This window comes from Dama dama, chromosome 9 (genome assembly GCF_033118175.1).
Source record: "Dama dama isolate Ldn47 chromosome 9, ASM3311817v1, whole genome shotgun sequence".
Taxonomy (NCBI): Eukaryota; Metazoa; Chordata; class Mammalia; order Artiodactyla; family Cervidae; genus Dama; species Dama dama.
In genome coordinates this window covers 42,284,766-42,308,887 of record NC_083689.1, presented here as the reverse complement: position 1 = coordinate 42,308,887, position 24,122 = coordinate 42,284,766, and the positions used below count along the sequence as shown (strand labels likewise).

The following is a 24,122-nucleotide window of genomic DNA, read 5'->3' as shown; positions in this document are numbered from 1 at the left end:
ATTCAAGTAAGTTAGAAAAAGATGATTTAAAATGATGGAGAACCCATTTCAGTTTGCAAAAATTGACTACTGTATTTAGAAAAGAAATAAAATTAACCAAAATAAAATTGTAAACTATAAGATTTCAAATAAATCATGGGAAAGTCAAGTGTAATGTAAATTATTTACCCAAGCATACTTTGACCCTTACTGCAAGTCTATAAACACAAACAGAAAAGACACAAGAAAGATTAATTTGAAATTTTCTTAGGTCTAAAAAGAGCTTTCTAAGGTACAGAATTGGCCTAAGTTACAAGGATATGCTTATTGTATACCTAATGATGAAGGAAATGGCTAGATTTAATAGCAAAAGCCTTGAAAACAGATAATAATTTGACACAGAACACTTATCTGTGAGTCTGGATGGCTGAGGGTAGTTTTACAAATATATTCTTAAAAACAGAGCGAATTCTTGAATAAATAGAAATAAGGCAATTTTGATGGTTCCTAATATCTGAATGAATAAACATGTATTAATACTATTCTGTTTCTGACTTTTTTTGTTCAAAGACAAAATTGTGATAGAAACTTATGAGATAAAACTTCAGTGCCTATTTCTCTTAAAATCTACTTCATTCCTGAAACCTTTCAAAGAGTTCTTCTCAGGTCTTATAAGAATGATATAGCACTTTGGGACAGAGATACAGCTTAGAAGCCCAGCACTGGAGGCCAAGATGGAGAAGATCTCCACAGCCACCATGACCTTGCCCTTGGTGCTTGTGGTAGACTGGGAGAAAGGTGACCCAGATATTGCAGAACCAACATGCTGAAAGTCAGGAACTTGGCTTCAGTGAAGGTGTCAGGCAGGTTCCCGGCCAGGAAAGCCAAGGAGAAAGTCCCCAGGGCTAAGGAGCCCAGGTATCCCAGGACACAGTAGAAGGCAGTGACTGAGCCCTTGTTGCACATGATAGTGAGCTCTTTGGGGTCAGAATGAGTGTCCATCTCAAGGAATGGAGGAGAGGTTCCCAGCCAGGCTCCACAGATAATCACTCGGATCAGGGAGCACACGGGAATGACATAGTTAGAGGCTCCTGTTACCAGCAGTCGCCTCATGGTTCTTCCTGGTGTCCTGGCCTTGAATACCAGAAATTATAGTCAAAGTTTTGGCCAGAACAGTAGCAACAGCTACAGTGAACACAGCTCTAAAGGTGATTTGTTGGAGGATGCAGGTGGCTGTGTTGGGACAGCCAATGAAGAGTAAGGAGCAGAAGAAGCACAGGAGGAGGGAGATGAGCAGGACATAGCCGAGAGCCTGGTTATTGGCCTAGACGATGGGGGTGTCTCAGTGCTTCACAAAGATCCACAAAACCTCAGCTGTGATGACACCAAAGCACAGAGCCATACAGGCCAGTGACATCCCCAAGAAATCCTTGAAGGCCAGGAAGGTTAAAACTTTTGGGAGGCAGCGATTCCTCTCACTGTTTGGATACTCTTGAGCTGGACACTGGACACACTGCTCTGCATCTGGGGAGAAAGCAGACTCAGTATTTATTTTCAGAATTTGTTCTTTTTCCCCATCACTTTTCCTGTCACTATATGTGCTGGTAACCCCTGATATTACTGTCAGACACCTGAAGTTTAGATTCTATTCCTGAGCAAGTCACAATGCTTTTGGGTACAGATAAGGCCAAATTCATGTAAATTTAATCTTCAGCATGTGTAGAGGTCAGGATGGATGATGTGTGCTCAGTCAGTGTCACCAAATCCCTTACTATTTTCTCTATTATCCCTAGTGTACAGGCAACAAAATTGAAAAATAACAGAAAAATTTCACTTCATCTAAATTAAAACTTTTGTGCATCAAAATCCCACATCAAGGGAATGAAGGGGCAACAAAGGAAAAGTAAGAAAATATTTGTAAATCTTCATTTAAGGGATTATATCCTCAATAAATGAAGAATTTCTACAACCTCACATAAATAACAAACAATACAAACCAATTAAAAATGAACATAGAATTTGTGTAGACATGTCTCCACAAAAGCTATATATACATGAAAGAATGTTCATCAGTACTACATGTTACAAAATGCAAAGCAAAACAGTGAGACACTGTTCTGCACCGATTAGGATGACTACTATTTTAAAAGTAATTTTCAAAATGTCAGGTGTTGAGCACTGTAACCTTTGTACACTGCTGGTGGTAATGTCAATGACGCAGCTGTAATGGAAAGCTGTTGGGAGTTCCTCAGAAGACTAAACATGGGAGAGCATCAAGGTAGGGAAATAGAAGGAAGTGGAGCTCACTTGGACCTGTGAACACATCATGAATACATGTAAGATAGTTTTTATTGGAAACAAACTGGAAACAAGTAGAAAATATTCTTATAAAAGTAAAACTGCAAGAAAGACCCACACATACTCAGAAGTGGAAGAGAAGCTATCAAGTCAGGCCAACAGTCCTAGAGCCAACAAGAAAGAAGAGGAGGATCACACAGGCTCAGAAACCCTCCCTGGGGAGTGAATAGGTCAAAGTACATCTTGGGTGTCCCAGTTCTGGAGTCCAACACTGGACTGGGGGTAAGTGTTCACTAGGCTGGTTGGAAAAGCAGTGAGACTGAGAGTGAGTCTGTAAGAAACCTAGATTCTGCTCATGAAGAGTGCGCATACACACACGCTCTTCCAATCTCATGGAAAAAGGCAGAGGAAGCACACTGAAATTTTCTGGGATTCTGGGTAGTTTCTCACAACTGTTTCACTGCTTCAAACCCCAACTCATGTGCCAGTTATGGCCCTTCTTGCTCCACAGTGCAGATCCATTGTAGGATAAGACTGCTACAGATGTGGAAATGGGGGAAAACCAGCTTGAAACTGGCACAAAATCTAATCTGGATGATGCCACTAATTACAAATATTAATGGTAAGCAGCAGAGTGAAAGCATCAGGAACTGTGACCAGTCTTCCTGGACTGCAAGTGCACACACGCCTGAACACAATGGATACCTGTTTCATCCCTTTTTGTTTCAGCATCGCCCCTCTCAGGGGCAAAAGTGCCAACATGGAAAGAGGTAAGAGCAAACTTAGAGCAAACAGAATCACTTAGAATCAAACCTCAGTGCTTCTACTCCAGACATTTTGGCCTGACCCGATCCCCACTTGGGTAGTGTTGATCACTGAACAGAAAAGAAGACCCTGCTCATAAAGAACTCTATTTTTAATTCCTCAATCTTCTGCCCCACCTCCTACAACAGTGAGAGCTGCCAGCATCCCCTGAGAAGAAGATATGAATACTGCTCACTTCTGATCCAGTTCCTCCACCAAAGCCATTAGGTACATGTAGACTTCTATAGATGCTGTAATGCACAATGGCATCCCTTCAAGGCAAGAATAGTCATCTGTTTCGTCTAATTTCACATAGGCAGAGAAAGTTAAGCAACATGGGAATAGTCTCAAATAAAAGAACACCAACAACAAAAGAAACATTTGTTAAACTGACAAAGGAGCACTTAAATATATGAATCAAATATTAACATGCATCAAGGGAGAAATTGACAATGACAGTATATTAGGGGAACTGAACAACCTAGGCACTTCAGTGGAGTGATCATCCAGATCAATAAGCAAATAGTGCCCTTAAAAAACACATTAGATCAGACTTAAAATCTATCTACAGGACACTTCATCCAAAAACAAAAGAGTACACCTTCAATTCAAGTGTCTGTAACATGTTTCTGGGCTTCCCGGGTGCCGCTAGTGGTAAAGAATCTGCCTGCCAATGCAGGAGATGCAAGAGACATGGGTTCAGTCCCTGGGTCTGGAAGATCTCCTGGAGGAGGAAATGGCAACCTGTTCCAGTATTCTTGTCTGGAATATTCCATGGTCAGAGGAGACTGGTGGGCTATAGTCCATGGGGTCGCAGAGAGTCAGACATGACCGATCAACTAAGCACAAGCATGTTTCTGGACCAGATGATGTAATAGGCCACAAGCCTCTGCTATTTTAAGAGGATCGAAATTATGTCAAGGACTTTTTTGACCTCAATGGTATGGATCTACAAATCAGAAGGAAAGATAGGGATCATGGATTAAAAGATATAAACTACTAAGTTAAAATAAACTACAAGAATATATTGCTTGACAAAGGGAATATATCAATAGTTTATAATAACTTAAATTGAGTATCATCTATAAAATAGTTAATCACTATATGGTATACCTGGAGCTAACATAACAATTATACATCAATTAAAAATGTAATAATCAGAAAAATTTTATCATAGAAGTGCTATATAATTGAGCAAATCCCCTTCTCTGTCTATACTCAAAGGAACTGAAAGCAGTAACATGAATAGATACTTAAACAATGTTCTTAGCACCAATGTTTACAGTAGTCAAAAGATAAAAGCAATCCAAATGTCTTAATGAACAAATAGATAAATAAAATGTGGTATATTCATACAATGAACCATTAGTCAGTCTTAAAAAGAATGCATTTTCTGACCCAGGCTACAATGTGAGTAAATCTTGAAAATATTAGCCTAAGTAAAAGAAGTCAGTCTACAAAGGGGAAATACAAAATGATCCTACCCAAATGAGGTAATTGGAGTCTTCAAGCTCATAGACCCTAGGAGAGGGGGTAAGTGAGAGTAACTGTTTCAAAGGAACAGAAATTAAATTAGATATAATGAGTTCTCCAGCGGGATAGTGGAGATGATTGCACAACAATGCAAATGGATTTAAGGTCCCTCAATTGTAATCATAAGAATGATTTGAATGGTAATTTTTAAAAGTATTTACTTGACTGCGCTGGGTCTTTTTTGCTGCCTGGGCCTTTCTCTATTTGTGGTGAGCAGGGTCTACTCTCTAGCTGTGGTGCATGGGCTTCTCATTGCAGCATCTTCTCTTATGGCGTAGCACAGGCTCTAGTGTTCAGACTTCAGTAGATGAGGTACAGGGGCTCAGTAGTTGTGGATCCAGACTTTAGATCACGGGCTCAGTAGTTGTGATGCATACGTTTACTTGCCCCATGGTATGTAGGATTTTCTGAGACCAATGTCTTCTGCATTGACCTGTGTCTTCTGCATTGACAGGGGGATTTTTAGTCACTGATCCAGCAGGGAAGTTCCAGTAAATTTTATATTATGTATAATATACCATAATAAAAACAAATAGTACAAAAGAATAAATAAATGTGTGAAGAGATTGGTTCATGACTCCTTTATCAATGCCTTCACTTTCCTTTTCACTAGGAAAAAAAAAAAGTGGAGTTATCATAGGGTAATGTTTATCATAGGGTAAACATTTTATACCTGTGTGGTGGGAAATGTGTCTCTCTGGGCAAAAAGCACAAATAAAGCAACAAAAAGGCCTTCCTTCTTGTGGAATTTTCCTATATCCTGAAATGCAACTCTGGCTACAGAAAGATTTAGGTATCTGAAAGGAAAAATAGAGAGTCACTGGTCATAATTCTGCACATGATTAGGTGCTATCAGAGGACATCTGTATTTCTCCCAGAAGAAGAAAGGATGTCTCACTTTCTATTACATTGCTGTGTGTGCTCCCTACTCCCTGCTTGGTTGAATCATCTAGACATCTAAGTGTGGGTTATGAGGTTTGTGTTACCTGTCTTTCTTTTGAAATATTTATACAGATAGCCAAAATTTTATAAAATTATTTCATGACTTTTATTTCATACACTCCTGGCAACATACCTTGTCTTCCTCTTGTTTAACCACCTCACCCCAAAATTCGATCAAGGCACATAGTCATGTTTTCATGATACTGAAAATTTATGTGCAGAAAAATATTTTACTATACTCCCATACTTGGCTGCATAGAAGGCTGTAGGTTTGAGATAAAAGTACCTAATAATGTGAAAAGCAACCACCTTACTAAAAGTAGCTTCAAGAAACAATAAATGTATGGTATGAAGAGGCAAAGTATCAGTATGTGTGGTGAAATGAAGATCATGATCCAATTCTGCATGCCTGATCCAAGTATTGCAGTTTTATCCAGCAATAACACATTACTCTAAAGGCATAAATCATTGCTTTATTAATCAACAAAATATTACTGTGGAATTTTCAACTAAAATGAAAGGAAATCATGTTCAAAGTTTTGACGTACATAATAGAATTGTTCAATGATCAAAGGACATGAAAATAACCTAAGGAATGCATGAAAGTGAAAGTGAAGTTGCTCAGTCATGTCCAACTCTTTGCGACCCCATGGACTGTAGCCTACCAGGCTTCTCCGTCCATGGGATTTTCCAGGCAAGAGTACTGGAGTGGGTTGCCATTTCCTTCTCCAGAGGATCTTCCAGTCCCAGGGATCAAACCCAGGTCTCCCACATTGTAGGCAGACAATTTTCCCTCTGAGCCAGCAGGGAATGCATAAATGGAATTTTAAAAAATAGTTGAATACTTAATCTACATGTGATTATTTAAACATAAGTAGGACTTTCACAATACATAAATAAGGCTCAGAGTTCCCACTACATCCACGACCTTTATTCATTGCACTCACTCAACTGCTGTATGAATACATATGCTGAAATTTAAAATAACTGTCTGTACAAACATGCTTATTTTAGACAGTGGCTCATATTGTGTGTAAGATTACTTAGTATGAAGTCTAGACATTGCATTCAAAGAGTAAATATATGAAATTACATTGTGTTTGCACACAGAACCCACAGAGCTGAGGTGTCAGGCACAGTCACTGCCCACTAGGCACTCTGGTGTGAAGCAGTAGGCACAATGCCTCAGCATGGAGTACCCTGTGAACAAGTGAAACTAGATCAGGCACAAAGGCAAAAGATGAGAGAGGTGGCTGAAGACAGTGAAGAGGGATGGTGTTCACCTATCCTTATGAAAACACCAAAATCACAAATGACTGCTGAAAAATCATCAAAAAAAAAAAAAGGAAAACCACTGGAACCTGCTAAAAAGATACCTTACATCCAAAGCAAAAAAGAAGCCACAGCAAGATGCTAGGAGGAGCACAATGGTAAAATCTAATCCCGTATTTGTTGGATGAACTACCCACAAACTGGAAAAGCATTGTACCACAGAAGTTCTCCCACAGGATTGAAACTCCTGAGCCCTATATCAGACTTTCCAGCTTGGGGATCTGGCAACAGGAGGAGAAGTCCAGAGAGGACCTGCCCTTGTTGGCCGGTGGGGTTTGATCACAGGAATTCCACAGGACTAAGAGAAACAGAGACTTTAGTCTTGAAGGATGCACACAAGGTTTTTGTGCACCTGAACCCAGAGTGGGGGTGGGTAGACAGTGAACTCGTAAGAGAATGGGCCAAACAGACCTGCTAGTATTGGTAAGTCTCCTGCAGAGGTGAGAGTAGCTATGGCTGATTGCAGGGACAAAGACCCCAGCAGCAGCAACTCTGATGAATACTCATTGGCATGAGCCCTCCCAGAGGCTGCCATTAGCTCCACCCAACAGTCTATATATTCCAGTGCTGAGATGCCCCAGCCAAATAATCAATAGGGCAGGAACACAGCTCCATCTTTCTTAAAGTCCTCCTAAGCATGACCCTGCCCACCAGAGGGACACAACCCAGCTCCACTCACCAGTGAAGTTTCTCCCCAGGAATCCTGCACAAACTTCTTAGATGGCTTCATCCAGCAGAGAGCAAACAGAAGCAAGAATAGTACCCTGAGACTTGCAGAATGGAAACTGGAGTCACAGAAAGACAAAATGAGATGGCAGAGAGGTATGTGCCAGATGAAAGAACAAAATTGATAACCTACTACAAAAAGAGTTCAGAATAATGATAGTGAAAGTAATCAGAGATTTCAACAAAACAATGGAGGCAAGGATTGAGAAGATGCAAGAAATGTTCAATAATGACCTAAAAGAACTGACAAACAAAACAAACCAACAGAGTTGAACAGTAAGATAATAGAAATAAAAAATACACTAGAAAAAACCAATAGCACAAATATTAAGGGAGAATGGAAGGGTTACCTGGAAGACACTGCCACAGAACAGAAAAAAGAATGAAAACAAATGGGAACAGACTAAGAGACCTCTGAGACATTAAATGAACCAATATTTGCATTATAAAAGTCCCAGAAGGAAAACAGAGATAGAAAGTTCCAAAGAAAATATTTGAATAAATAATAGCTGAAAATTTCCTGAATATAGGAAAGGAAACATTCACCCAAGTCTAGGAGGCACAGAGAGAGTCCCAGGAAGGATAAGCTCAAGGAGCAACACATAGAGACACACACGGTAATCAAACTGACAAAATTTAAAATCAATGAAAAAAATTTAAAAGTGACACAAAGAAGGCAGCAAATAACATACAAGGAAACTCACATGATAGTCAGTTTATTTATCAGTAGAAACTATACATGGCGGAAGAGCATATTTAAAGACATGAAAGGGAAGAACCTATAACCAATACTCTACTTAACAAGGATTTCTTTCAGATTCAACAGACAAATCAAAAGTGTTACAGACAAGCAAAAGCTAAAATAATTCAATGCCACCAGAACAGCATTGTAACAAATGCTAAAGAAAATTGTCTGAGAAAAAAAATAATAAATGCCACACCTAGAAACAGGAAAATTAGTAAGGGAAAAGCCTACAGGTAAAGGCAAACATGGGCTTCTCAGGTGGTTCAGTGTAAAGAATCTGTCTGACAATACAAGAGATGCAGGCTCAATCCCTGGGTTGGGAAGATCCCCTGGAGAAGGAAATGGCAACCCACTCCAGTGTTCTTGCCTGGGAATCCCATGGACAGAGGAACCTGGCAGGCTACACTCCATGAGGTTGCAAAAAGGTCAGATATGATTTATGGACTAAACAACAAAGGCAAACATACAGTAATGGTAGGAAATCACTCTCAAATATGATATCAAAACCAGCAACTGTGAGAAGAGCACAAATACAGGGTTTTTTAAATGCATTTGAAATTAAAATACCAGCAATTTGAGAGTCTTGTTTAAATGTAGACTACCATATCAAAACCAATTGGTAACAACAAAACTAAAATCTACAATAGATACAACACACACAAAAGAACAAAGAATCCAAGCATGATACTAAAGTTAGTTACCAAATACAAGAGCAGAGAATAAAACAGGAAGAGATGAAAAAAGACTACGAAAGCAAATCCTAAATAATCACCAAAATGGCAATAGAAACATACATATCAATAATTATCTTTGGATTAAATGCTCCATCCAAAAGATAGACTGGCTGAATGGACCTGTATATATGCTGTGAACAAGAGATGCATTTCCAATCTAGGGACATGTAAAGATTGAAAGTAAGGGGATGAAAAAGGCTATATAATGTAAATGGAAAACAAAAGAAAGCTGGAGTAGCAATACTCATATCTGATGAAATAGAATTTAGAATAGAGACTGCTAAAAGAGACAAAGACACTAAATAATGATCAAGGGATCAATGCAAGAAGAACATATGACAATTGTAAATATATATGCACCCAACACAAAAGCACCTTAATATACAAGGCAAATACTAATAGCCATAAAAAGAAGATATTGAAAACAGCACAACACTATTTGGGAACTTTAACACCCCATTTCAGCAATGGACAGATCATCCAGACAGAAAATCAATAAGGGAACACAGGTCTTAAATGACACGTTACATCAGATGGACTTAACTGACATTTACTGAGCATTCCATCCAAAAGCAGCAGAATACACATTCTGCTCAGTGCACATGGAACATTCTCTGGGATTTATCCCAATGTGAGACACAAAGTGAACTCATAGAAAATTTAAGAAATTTGAAATCGTATCAAATATCTTTTCTGAACACAACACTATGAGATAAGAAATCAACTAAAAGCAAAACATAGTAACAAACACATGAGACTAAACAATATGTTACTAAACAACCAATGAATTACTGAAAAAATAGCAGATATCAAAAATACCTACAGAAAGTTAACGTGATAGCACAGCTATTCAAATCTTATAAAACTCAGCAAAAGCAATTCTAAGAGGAAAGTTTATAACAATACAATCTTATCTCAGGAAACAAGAAAAGTCACAAACAACCTAACCATACACCTCAAGCAACTCTACAAAGAAGATCAAACAAAACCAAGTTAGCAGAAGGAAAGAAACTATAAATATCAGAGCAGAAGTAAATAAGATAGAGATGAAGAAAACAATAGAAAAGATGAATGAAACTGAAGCCTGGTTCTTTGAAAAGATAACAAAACGGACACACCTTTAGCCAAACTCACCAACAAAAAGGGGAGAGGGCTCAAAGGAATAAAATTAGAAATGAAAAAGAGAAGTTACAACAGACAACACAAAAATAAAAATGATCATAGAGACTAATACAAGCAACTAAATGCCAATAAAATGGACAATCTGGAATAAATAGACAACTTCATAAAAGGTACAATCTTCCATGACTAAACCAGGAAAAAAATAGAAAATATGAACAGACCAATCACAAGTAATGAAGTTGAAAGAGGGATTAAAATTTTTTCAACAAACAAAAGTCCAGGGCCAGATGGCTTCACAGGTGAATTCTATCAAACATATAGAAAAGAGCTATTACCAACCTTTCTCAAACTCTTCTCTAAAATTACAGAGGAAGGAATACTCCCAAGCTCATTCTATGAGGCTACCATACCAAACCATACCATACCATACCAAGCTACCTGATACCAAAACTAGGCAAAAATATCACACAAAAAGAAAATTACAAGCCAATATTTCTGATGGACATAGACACAGCAATATACTAGCAAAACGAATGCAATGATACATTAAAAGGGTCATACACAATAATCAAGTGAAATTTATCCCAGAAATCAGGGATTCTTTGGTATATGCAAATAAATTAATGATATACCATATGAACAAAGTGAAGAATAGAGACTTTATAACTCAATAAATGCAGAAAAAATATTTTGACATAATTACATCTGTTTATGCTTTTAAAAAACTCTCCAGAAAGTGGGCATAGAGGGAAGATTTTGTGTGTGTGTGCTCAGTTGTGTCCAACTTTTTGTGACTATGAACTGTAGTCTACCAGACTGCTCTGTTCATGGAATTTTCCAGACAAGAATACTAGAGTGTGTTGCCATACCCTCCTCCGTGGGATCTTCCCAACCTAGGGATCAAACCCATGTCTCCTGTGACTACTGCTCTGGCAGGCAGATTCTTTACCACGGAGCCACCTGGGAAACCAGATGGAACATATCTCAATATAATAAAAGCCACATATGGCAAACCTACAGCTAACATTATACTCAATGGTGAAAAGCTGAAATCATTTCCTTAATGATTAGGAATAAGACAAGGATGTCAACTCTCTTCCCTTTTTTTCAAAATAATTTTGGAAGTCCTAGCCACAGCAATCATAGAAGAAACAAAAAAAAAAAGTATTTCCAAAAAAAAAAGTATTTCATATTGGAAAAGAAGAAATAAAATTGTCAATGATTGCAAATGACATGGTAAAATATAAAAAAATATCCTAAAGATGCTACCAGAAAACTACTGGAGCTCATCAATGAATTTTGTAAAGTAGCAAGATGCAAATTAATACACAGATCTGTTGCATTTCTAGATACTAGCAATGAAAGATCAGAAAGAGAAATTAAAGAAACAATTACATTTATCACCTCATCAAAAAGAATAAAATATCTAAAAATAAACCTATCTTAGGATAGAAAATACCCATACTCAAAAATCTATAAGACACTAATGAAAGAAATAGAAAATGAAACAAACAGACGGAAAGATATACCATGTTCATGGGTTGGAAGAATCAATATTATTAAAATGACTATATCACCCAAAGTAACCGACAGTCAATGCATTTTCTATCAAATTACCAATGATGTTTTCATAGTACTAGAACAAACAAATCTTAAAATTTGTATGGATATACAAAAGACACTGAATAATCAAATCAATCTTGAGAAAGAAAAATGGAGCTGGAAGAATCAGGTTCTCTGACTTTAGATTCTATTGCAAAACTAATGTCATCAAAACAGTATGGTACTTTCATAAAAAGAGACAAGCATATCAAATAAACAGAATAAAAAGACCAGAAATAAACCCACCTACCTATGCTCAATTCATCTACAATGAATGAGGCAAAACAATACAATGGAAGAAATACAACCTCTACAATAAATAGTGTTGGAAATACTGGATGGTTATATGCAAAAAAAAAAATTAAATTAGAACATTCATTAACACCATATACAAAAATAAACCCCAAATATATTAAGGACCTAAATATAAAACTGGATACTATAAAAACTCTTGGAAGAGGGGCTTCCTTGTAGTCCAGGGGCTAAAACTTATGTATGGGCCCCAATGTATGGGGCCCAAGTTTAATCCCTATTTGGGGAACTAGATCCCACATACTGCAACTGAAAATTCCACCTGTCACAGTTAAAAATCCCACATGTTGCAGTAAAGATCAAAGATCCTATGTGCCACAACTAAAGATCCAGCATGGTGAATAATAAATAAATAAATAAATAATAATAATAAACTTTTAGAGGATATCATAGGCAGAACACACTTTGATATAAATCACAGCAATATCTTCTTCAATCTGTTTTCTAGAGTAATAAAAATGAAAACAGATACAAACCAGTCAGACCTAACAAAACTCAAAAGCTTTTGCACAGCAAATAAACCATAAATAAAACAAAAGGCAACCCACAGAATGAAAAAACAGTTGTAAATTATATGGACAAAAGGGATCACCCTCCAAAATTTACAAACAGCTCATGCAGCTCAATATCAAAACAAACAAACAATCCAGTCAAAAAGGGGACAGAAGACCTACGTAGACATTTCTCCAAAGAAAAAGAACAGATGAGCAAGAAGTACATGGAAAAGGTGCTCAACGTTGCAAATTATTCAGTTCAGTTCAGTCGCTCAGTCGTGTTAGACTCTTTGTGACCCCATGAATCGCAGCACGCCAGGTCTCCCTGTCCATCACCAGCTCACGGAATTTATTAGAGAAATGCAAATCAAAACTACAGGGATATATCACCTCACACCAGTCAGAATGGCCATCATTGAAAAATATGTAAATAGTAAATGCTGGAGAGCATGTATCTAAAAGAAAATCCTCTTAAATAAATGGTGGGCATGTAAATTGGTAGAGCCACTATGGAGAATAGTACTGAAGTTCCTTATAAAACTAAAAATAGAGCTAACATATGATCCAGCAATTCCACTCCTACACACATATATGAAAAAAACATGGTTGCAAAGGATACATGGACCCTACTGTTCATTGACACTGTTCATTGTCCATAGCCAAGACATGGAATGAACATAAATGACCATTGAAAGATGAAAAGATAAACAAACTGTGGTACATATATAAAATAAAATAGTGCTCAACCATTAAAAAGAATAAAACGATGGCATCTACACCAACATGGATGAACTTGGAGATTACCATACCAAGTAATGTAAACTCGACAAAGACAAATATCATATGATATCACTTGTATGTGGAATCTAACAAATGATACAAATGAACATATTTACAGAACTGAAAAAAAATACAAACTTTGAAAACAAATTTATGTTTACCAGGGGGAAGGGTGGAAGTGAGAGATAAATTGAGAGTTTAGGATGAAATGTTCCACTACTATTCTTGCAATTAATAATGAACAAGGACCTACTGTGTAGCACAGGGAATTCTGCTCAATATTCTGTAATAACCCAAATGAGAAAATAATTTTAAAAATTATTTTAAAAAGGATACAAGTTTATGTGTAACTGAATCACTTTAAATACCTGAAGTCAACACAATATTATTAATAAACTGTACTCCAATATACAATAAACATTAAAAATTAAGAAATGTAAAATAAATTTTAAAGAAGAGTGAATTTAGTACTCAGTTCAATTGATGCACACTTCATCTCATATGAGGATTCCATTCTAGTATATTTACAATGCAGAGTTCCAAAGAATAGCAAGGAGAGATAAGAAAGCCTTCCTCAGTGATCAGTGTAAAGAAATAGAGGAAAACAATAGAATGGGAAACACTAGAGATCTCTTCAAGAAAATTAGAGATACCAAGGGAACATTTCATGCAAAGATGGGCTCAATAAAGGACAGAAATGGTAGGGACCTAACAGAAGCAGAAGAGATTAAGAAGAGGTGGCAAGAATACACAGAACTGCACCAAGAAGATCTTCACAACCCAGATAATCACAATGGTGTGATCACTCACATTCACCTAGAGCCAGACATCCTGGAATGTGAAGTCAAGTGGGCCTTAAGAAGCATCACTACGAACAAAGCTGCTGGAAGTGATGGAATTCCAGTTGAGCTATTTCAAATCCCGAAAGATGATGCTGTGAAAGTGCTGCACTCAATATTCCAGCACATTTGGAAAACTCAGCAGTGGCTACAGGACTGGAAAAGGTCAGTTTTCATTCCAATCCCTAAGAAAGGCAATGCCAAAGAATGCTCAAACTACCGCACAATTGCACTCATTTCACATGCTAATAAAGTAGTGCTCAAAATTCTCCAAGCCAGGCTTCAGCAATACGTGAACTTCCAGATGTTCAAGCTGGTTTTAGAAAAGGCGGAGGAACCAGAGATCAAATTGCCAACATCCTCTGGTTCATCGAAAAAGCAAGAGAGTTCCAGAAAAACATCTACTTCTCTCCAACCAGTTCTCCTAAAGCTGGAAGAACCAGGACACAAAGTTGGATGTTGAAAAATTGATTTCTGTTCCATTCCAGGAACAAATCCAAATGTATTCATTTTATGTAAATTTTAGCCAATAGAATTAAACAAGGCCTTTAAAGACAAAAAAAGAGAAAAAGTATGACATGGTACTTGTCACAGCACTCAAAGGCAGAAAGAACAGAAAACTATAACTTCTCCAAAACATTTCAGCTAGAGATCAGATGAATTCTTTAAAAACTGTTCCAGGAAAAAGAAAAATATGTAATATTTCCTAAATCATTCTGTGCAGCTAGCATTACCATAATAAAAACAAGACAAGAAAATTGGAAGAAAATAATACTACAGACAAATGTCTTTTTATACATCTTCACATTGATTACATATACATATATATAGGTATATGTGTGTATATGCATGTAAACAGTATAATTTTCCTGAGATCATTCTAGAAATAAAAGGCTGTGCTACCACTGAAAAATCAACATAATTTACCATATTAGCAAAATAAAGCAAGAAAACCTGATCATCTGAATGTGTGCAGATCAAGTGTAGCAAATACTCTCAAATCCTTAACTAATAAAACCTTAGCAAACTAGGAGCAGAGGGAACTACCTCAAATTGATAAACCACATCTTCTAAAGATTCCTTTCCTACATCTTATTTTATAGGAGTATGGTGATATACTAAGCAAATACTAACAGATAACAAGGGAGAAATAGACAACAATTCAATGTCAATAGAGACATCAATATCCCATTTTCAACAGTGAATAGATCTTTCAGACAGATAATCCACTAGGAAACTAAGTAAAAGAAGCCACTCAAAAAATATATTAATAATAACTATATATTACATAAATACTTATATGAAATACCAGAACAATAAAACACTTAGAGAGAGTAGGTTACAGACCAGGATTGGGAGGAGAAGAATATGGGAATAGACTGATGATAGGTGTAGAATTTCATGTTGGGGTAATACTCATGTTCTAAGTTAGATAGTAGGGATGGATACACAAATCTGTGAAAACACAAAAGCCAACGAACTGTACACTGTAAAAGGCTTAATTTTATATTAGGGAAATTATATCTCAATAAAACATTGATTTAAAAATTCAATATAGATGTTTACACATAAATTTTTGACTTTGATGAAACATGAAACAAAAGTAGAAAAATAAAAGATTTAACTACATAAATGGGAGAATTTTCATAATTCTCCACTCCTCCCCAGGATTAAACGGCAAGAAAGAAACTGTGATAAATTACTGTAAAGGGCTCAGACAAGTACTACATAAAGCATTTTATAAATTAATAAGCAAAAGACCAGCACCTCAGTAGAGATTATTAAAGACAAAGGCTATGAACAAACACATAATTTGACAAATAAGTTCAATGGTCTAAAATCACAGGCACCAATATTGAGATTTTAACAAGCAAAAATGTGCACATTAATATGAAGGCCTTAGATTTTGTGCCTCGAAGGTGAAGCAGAGAGAATATTCAATTTGGCAAGAATGCAGGAAAAGGACGACCCTGCCCTCTGCTGGCTGCATTGTGAAGTGCTAGTTTCGCAGCAGGTTTCTTTTTTTTTTTTCCCCATTTATTTTTATTAGTTGGAGGCTAATTACTTTACAATATTGTAGTGGTTTTTGTCATATATTGACATGAATCAGCCATGGATTTACATGCATTCCCCATCCCGATCCCCCCTCCCACCTCCCTCTCCCCGATTCCTCTGGGTCTTCCCAGTGCACCAGGCCTGAGAACTTGTTTGATGCATCCAGCCTGGGCTGGTGATCTGTTTCATCCTAGATAACATACATGTTTCGATGCTGTTCTCTCGAAACATCCCACCCTCGCCTTCTCCCACAGAGTCCAAAAGTCTGTTCTGTACATCTGTGTCTCTTTTTCTGTTTTGCATATAGGGTTATCGTTACCATCTTTCTAAATTCCATATATATGCGTTAGTATACTGTATTGGTCTTTATCTTTCTGGCTTACTTCACTCTGTACAACGGGCTCCAGCCCCATCCATCTCATCAGGACTGGTTCAAATGAATTCTTTTTAATGGCTGAGTAATATTCCATTGTGTATATGTACCACAGCTTCCTTATCCATTCATCTGCTGATGGGCATCTAGGTTGCTTCCATGTCCTGGCTATTATAAACAGTGCTGCGGTGAACATTGGGGTGCACGTGTCTCTTTCAGATCTGGTTTCCTCAGTGTGTATGCCCAGAAGTGGGATTGCTGGGTCATATGGCAGTTCTATTTCCAGTTTTTTAAGAAATCTCCACACTGTTCTCCATAGCGGCTGTACTAGTTTGCATTCCCACCAACAGTGTAAGAGGGTTCCCTTTTCTCCACACCCTCTCCAGCATTTATTGCTTGTAGACTTTTGGATAGCAGCCATCCTGACTGGCGTGTAATGGTACCTCATTGTGGTTTTGATTTGCATTTCTCTGATAATGAGTGATGTTGAGCATCTTTTCATGTGTTTGTTAGCCATCTGTATGTCTTCTTTGGAGAAATGTCTGTTTAGTTCTTTGGCCCATTTTTTGATTGGGTCATTTATTTTTCTGGAATTGAGCTTCAGGAGTTGCTTGTATATTTTTGAGATTAATCCTTTGTCTGTTTCTTCGTTTGCTATTATTTTCTCCCAACCTGAGGGCTGTCTTTTCACCTTGCTTATAGGTTCCTTTGTTGTGCAAAAGCTTTTAAATTTCATTAGGTCCCATTTGTTTATTTTTGCTTTTATTTCCAATATTCTGGGAGGTGGGTCATAGAGGATCCACGCAGTAGGTTTCTTGATAACACATACATACCAAACGCTGTATGAAAGTGCATGGGTCTTGACCCAACAATTTGAACTTACTGAAATCACAGAACTGTTCCAAGCTTATCAGGAAGAATTAATAATCCCTTATTTATTATTGCATAAAATTAATGACAATGGCTTAATATTCCACATCTATATGAAATCACATTTGTAGATTTTAAACAATAATGTAAAAGTCCATTTTCCCATGTTAAATAATGTTTATGATAATTTTTATGTGTAAGAAACAGTTTACAGAATCATATTGACAGTATATACCCATGTAATAACCCACACAGTTTAGGAAAACATTCCAGAGTTGTCAATCACACGATACCTGTAGATCTTAAGCCCAGAGTGGAAATGTGCAGAAAGATTCCTGCTTGCTGCCCAGAAGGAAGGCAGTGAAATTTGACCTCTAGCCTTGTGACATCACTAAAAACTCTCACCCCTCCCCGCCCGCCACAGACCTCATGGACAAAACAGGTTCTCTCTTCCCCCCCACAATGCCTGAGATCAGAGAGTTTCCTTCATTCCTTGTTAGCCCTTCCTACCATCCTAACCCTGGTAGAGGGAAAATAATCAGTAGCTTTCACAAAACTAGAGAATGTACACGCATGAAACAATTTCTATAAAACACTGCAATTCATATTTTGGCACAAGATCCAGAAGCACACCGAGAGGAAAGAAAACGTGACATGAGACAGCTGGAGGGGACAAAGATGGGGCAGACAGAGGTCAACCCCCAGATCAGAGAAAAGGTCAGAGCCCTCCAATGCAGGACACCTGCACAGACGATTGGGTTTAAGACAGTTCCAAAAAGAACTAGTAAGGAAGCATAGTACATAGGTTCTAAATACCTCCTCACTCGTCTGAGGACACAGGCATGTTGAGAAATGTTGCAGAAGCACTGTTTATCCTTTCACTCAACAAATCATGAACAGAACACAGGCTGCTTGATGAAAACCACCTTTCAAGCTTCTGTATTATAAATCAACCACAGACATACATTTCACAAAAGTATACAAAGTCCAGATTTTAAGGCAATGTTTCTCTTTTTTTTTTTTTTGAGAGGTTAAGGATATGCATAAAAATGAAGGGGTTTGACACTCTCTGAAATATTACTGAATTTTCTACTCTTGGCTTTTGGAATAATGAGCTGAATATCACACTCCTGATGGGATTTGATTAACGATCTTTAGGGGACTTCTATTTTTATGGTGGTGAATCCAAGGCACTTAGGGTCTCTCTAGGACAGTACATTTCAGCAGTGTCTGTTAATAGTGAGCATTCAGGCTGAGCCAGTTTCTCCTAAGTGTGGCCAGGATGATCAGTGTCACAAAAGCATTGTGTGCCTCAGCCTAAGGGTCCTAACAATGGGACGGGTTGGGGGTCAGCAGTCTCACTGATTCTAAGACCTCCAGGAACTAAACGTGGATATTCTGCTGATGGAATGAACAGGATAGATGCATAATTCACTTCTCTGTCTTGAACAGAGTAAGGAGGGAAAAAAATTTCAAAGACAAAGAAGCAATAGAACACTCAGAATCCCATTCGTCTATATTTCTGCCACTTCTGTGCACCACTGAGATCATTTTCAAGGGGATGAAACACGCACACATTTGTATGTGCAAACAAGAACTTAACTAATGGTTGTCACTTCTTCTGGTCTGTGCACAAAAGACAGCTGGAATATTTTTGCTTTCTGGCCTAAAGAATACAAGAGGAGAAACGCACCCACCATCAGATCCCCATCTCTGCAGACACTTGGCTTCTGGTGTTGTAAACACCGTCTTTATACGTCTCACTGGCAGTGTGTAAAGGGCGCAAGATTCAGAAAGCATGGCAGGGTCAGCCCAGCGGAGTTAAAACCTGTGTCTAAGCTCAGCTGAGGAGAAGCTGGATCAAGGAGCAAGTCTGTAGGCTCTGCCCTCAGAACAGAACACTTTTCCTCACCAGCACCACAGCACATGCCCTCTAACACTCGTCTCTGAGCCCGGGGAAACACTCCAGGACGTGTGCGGGCTGACGTGTGGGACGGGGGCACAGTTAAAATCATAAAGGAGGTATTTACGAGGGAGTCACGGTGCTGACACCTCACCCCCAGTGTCACTGTGAGCGGAGCAGCCTGGCTTCCTCTTTTTACCGGTTCCTATCAGCCTCATGGAGGACCACCGGGGAGGCCCCTGTCCTGGGGCTCTGCACCTGTCGCCTCCGACCTGGTGGAAAACAATGAGCATAAACATGTCTTTCCTCTAACCTCTGTGATTTCATCATAGTGCGTGACTCTCAAACGTCACCGCTTAGGAGCAGAGAGTTAGGGCTGGAGGGAACAAGCCCATCCTGACACTGAGACTTTTGTCATCTTCTGTTCAGGACTGATTTCCTCGCAAAGAGCCCATGGTTGTTGTGAAACCACTGCTTTAAGGGACTTGGCAGGGTTGGGAAAATCTGGTCTGGAATCAACGTGGAACTTTTTCGCATAATACTGATTTTTAGTAAAAGGTAAAATTAATCATCAATTTCTGATCATGATATATGTAATTAAGAAGCCACTTTATCTCAAATAAAATTTTATTTCAAATCTATCTTATAAACAACTTAATTTTACATGTTAAGAAATTATGAAAAATAAGGAAATCTAAATTCAGATCTATTACATACAATGAAATAATGTAGATTAGAGGGAGATAAAATAGAGGAGAGAAAAACAATGTAAAAATCAACGAACGGTTCTTTGCAAAGATCCACAAGAATGACAAAACTTTAAATAGATTGCTAAGAAAAAAGGCAGAAGATTCAACTACTCAAAATAAGAAACAAATGTTGTGAGCATTACTGCTAAAATAATAGAAACAAAGAATTCAAAGAGAACACTTTGTACGACTGCACATCAGCAGATTAGATAATCCAGACAAAAGGGACAAATTCCTGAAATGTTTCAACCAAGACTGAATCAAGAAGAAATAGAAAATCTGAATACATCTATAATTAGTAAGACGATTGAATCAGTAATCCAAATATTCCAATAAAGAACAGTGCCACATAGTTTCACTGTTGCATTCTACTAAACATAAAAATTAGTTAATAATCATTGTTCTCAAATGCTTCTCAAAAATTGAAGAGACGGGAACTCTCTCTAACTCACTTCATGAGGCCAGTATTACTCTTCTACCAAAACCAGAAGAAAACAATACAAAAAAATAAAACAATAGATGGACATACTCATGAATAATAATAGAAATATCTTCAGCACATACTAGCTAGCTGAATGCAGCAGCACATTAAATGGATTGTGAGAAATAACCAAATGACATTTATTCCTGGAATCTAAAGGTGGTCAGATTGATTACATTCTTTGCATCTAAAGATGGAGAAGCTCTATACAGTCAGCAAAAACAAGACCAGGAGCTGACTATGGCTCACATCATGAACTCCTTATTGCCAAATTCAGACTGAAATTGAAGAAAGTAGAGAAAACCACTAGACCATTCAGGTATGACCTAAATCAAATCCCTAACGATTATAGAGTGGAAGTGAGAAATAGATTTAAGGGATTAGATCTGATAGACAGAGTGCCTGATGAACTATGGACAGAGGTTCGTGACATTGTACAGGAGACAGGGATCAAGACCATCCCCATGGAAAAGAAATGCAAAAAAGCAAAATGGCTGTCTGAGGAGGTCTTACAAATAGCTGTGAAAAGAAGAGAAGCCAAAAGCAAAGGAGAAAAGGAAGGATATACCCATTTGAATGCAGAGTTCCAAAGAATAGCAAGGAGAGATAAGAAAGCTTTCCTCAGTGATCGGTGCAAAGAAATAGAGGAAAACAATCAAATGGGAAAGACTAGAGATATCATCAAGAAAATTAGAGATACCAAGGGAACATTTCATGCAAAGATGGGCTCAACAAAGGACAGAAATGGTATGGACCTAACAGAAGCAGAAGAGATTAAGAAGAGGTGGCAAGAATACACAGAAGAACTGTACAAAAAAGATCTTCACAACCCAGATAATCACGGTGGTATGATTACTCATCTAGAGCCAGACATCCTAGAATGTGAAGTCAAGTGGGCCTTAGGAAGCATCACTACAAACAAAGCTAGTGGAGGTGATGGAATTCCAGCTGAGCTATTTCAAATCCTGAAAGATGATGTTGTGAAAGTGCAGCACTCAATATGCCAGCAAATTTGGAAAACTCAGCAGTGGCCACAGGACTGGAAAAGGTCAGTTTTCATTCCAATTCCTAAGAAAGTCAATGCCAAAGAATACTGAAACTACTGCACAATTGCACTCATCTCACATACTAGTAAAGTAATGCTCAAAATTCTTCAAGCCAGGCTTCAACAATACATGAACCATGAACTTCCAGATGTTCAAGCTGGTTTTAGAAAAGGCAGAGGAACCAGAGATCAAATTACCAACATCCATTGGATCAACAAAAAAGCAAGAGAGTTCCAGAAAAAAAATCTATTTTTGCTTTATTGATTATGCCAAAGCCTTTGACCGTGTGGATCACAATAAACTGTGGAAAATTCTGAAGGAGATGGGAATACCAGACCACCTTACCTGCCTCTTGAGAAACCTGTATGCAGGTCAGGAAGCAACAGTTAGAACTGAACATGGAACAACAGACTGGTTCCCAATCAGGAAAAGAGTACGTCAAGGCTGTATATTGTCACCCTGCTTATTTAACTTCTATGCAGAGTATATCATGAGAAACACTGGGCTGGATGAAGCACAAGCTGGAATCAAGATTGCTGGGAGAAATGTCAATAACGTCAGATATGCAGATGACACCACCCTTATGGCAGAAAGTGAAGAAGAACTAAAGAGCCTCTTGATGAAAGTGAAAGAGGAGAGTGAAAAAGTTGGCTTAAAGTTCAACATTCAGAAAACTAAGATCATGGCATCTGGTCCCATCACCTCATGAAAAATAGATGTGGAAACAGTGGAAACAGTGGCAGACTTTATTTTTGGGGCTCCAAAATCACTGCAGATGGTGATTGCAGCCATGAAATTAAAAGACGCTTACTCCTTGGAAGGAAAGTTATGACCAACCTAGACAGCATATTAAAAAGCAGAGACATTACTTTGTCAACAAAGGTCTGCATAGTCATGGCTATGGTTTTCCCAGTAGTCATGTATGGATGTGAGAGTTGGACTATAAAGAAAGCCGAGTGCCAAAGAACTGACAGTTTTGAACTGTGGTGTTGGAGAAGACTCTTTTTTTTTTTTTTTTTCATTTATTTTTATTAGTTGGAGGCCAATTACTTTACAATATTGTAGTGGTTTTTGCCATACAAGAGCCCTTGGACTGCAAGGAGATCCAACCAGTCCATCCTAAAGATCAGTCCTGGGTGTTCATTGGAAGGGCTGATGTTGAAGCTGAAACTCCAATACTTGGGCCACCTGATGCGAAGAACTGACTCATTGGAAAAGACCCTGATGCTGGGGGAAATTGAAGGCAGGAGGAGAAGGGGACGACAGAGGATGAGATGGTTGGATGGCATCACCAACTCAATGGACATGGGTCTGACTAAACTCCGGGAGTTGGTGACAGACAGGGAAGCCTGGCGTGCTGCAGTCCATGGGGTCTCAAAGAATCGGACACGACTAAGCGACTGAACTGAACTGAAAGATGGTCCAATATATGGAAAGAAATAAATGTAATAGCTAAGAGTAAAACACTGATGCCCTTTCAGAGAAAGATGCCTGCTTTTGCCATTTCTACTCCACATAGAGCAGGAGGACCCTGCTCAAGAAAATAGGCAAGAAAAAAGATATGAAAAAAAATGTATTAAAAAAGAAGGAAAAAATGATCCCTGTTCACAGATGAAATGGTGTAACGTGTAGAAACCCTCAGATTACACATAGACACAGACAGAGACACACAATAACCAATGCACACATTTTGACTCACTGGGGAAATTCAGCAAAGTTGCACAATATAAAATCAATACACCTAAGTTATTGTGCTTCTACATGCTCATGAAGAACAGTTCAAAAAGGAATAAAAGTTCTTAGCAATAAACTTAAGCAGTGAGGCAAAACTGTACTATCATTCAATGTGGAAGGGACAGACTTTTTTCAACAAATTACATTGAGTAAAGTGAAAAGTGAAGGTAAGATAGGTATTTTTAATTCAAAATGAGATCCAAGACGGAGTCCTTTCCTTGGGATGAGAACAATCCCTGGGATGATCAGTCCTTTCAATTTGGCCAATGAAAGGGCAGTGTTTTGTTTTCTCTGGGAGAGACATTCATCCTGGATACAGATTTCCATTTCCTGCATGCGATGCTTCCAGGTGTATTAACAACCGTCATGGTGTCCCACACACACTGCACAGAAAATGAAGTGTGACAGTGAGCACCTGCTCATGAAATTCACTGGTCCTTCCCTTTTCCAACCATCCTGAAGCAGGTGGCCCAACACAACAGTGGAATGGGCTTTTGAGGACAGAGAGTCTGTGTCCCCTGGGTGGAGATTCCCTGTAGGGATGGTGCACTGTTCTTTGGGGAGGTGCAAAATTTCTAAATCATCATCCTTTATAAGGCCCTGATTTCTCCCATAACCAGGACTCAAGGGTCCAGGACACAAACAACGAGTCTGTCCCATTACAGACAT

At 38.1% G+C, this 24,122-nt stretch overlaps 1 pseudogene; it reads right to left on the bottom strand.

Moving 5' to 3' along the window:
- Nucleotides 1–583: 583 nt before the first annotated feature.
- On the bottom strand, nt 584–24,122 carry LOC133062811 (vomeronasal type-2 receptor 116-like; annotated as a pseudogene).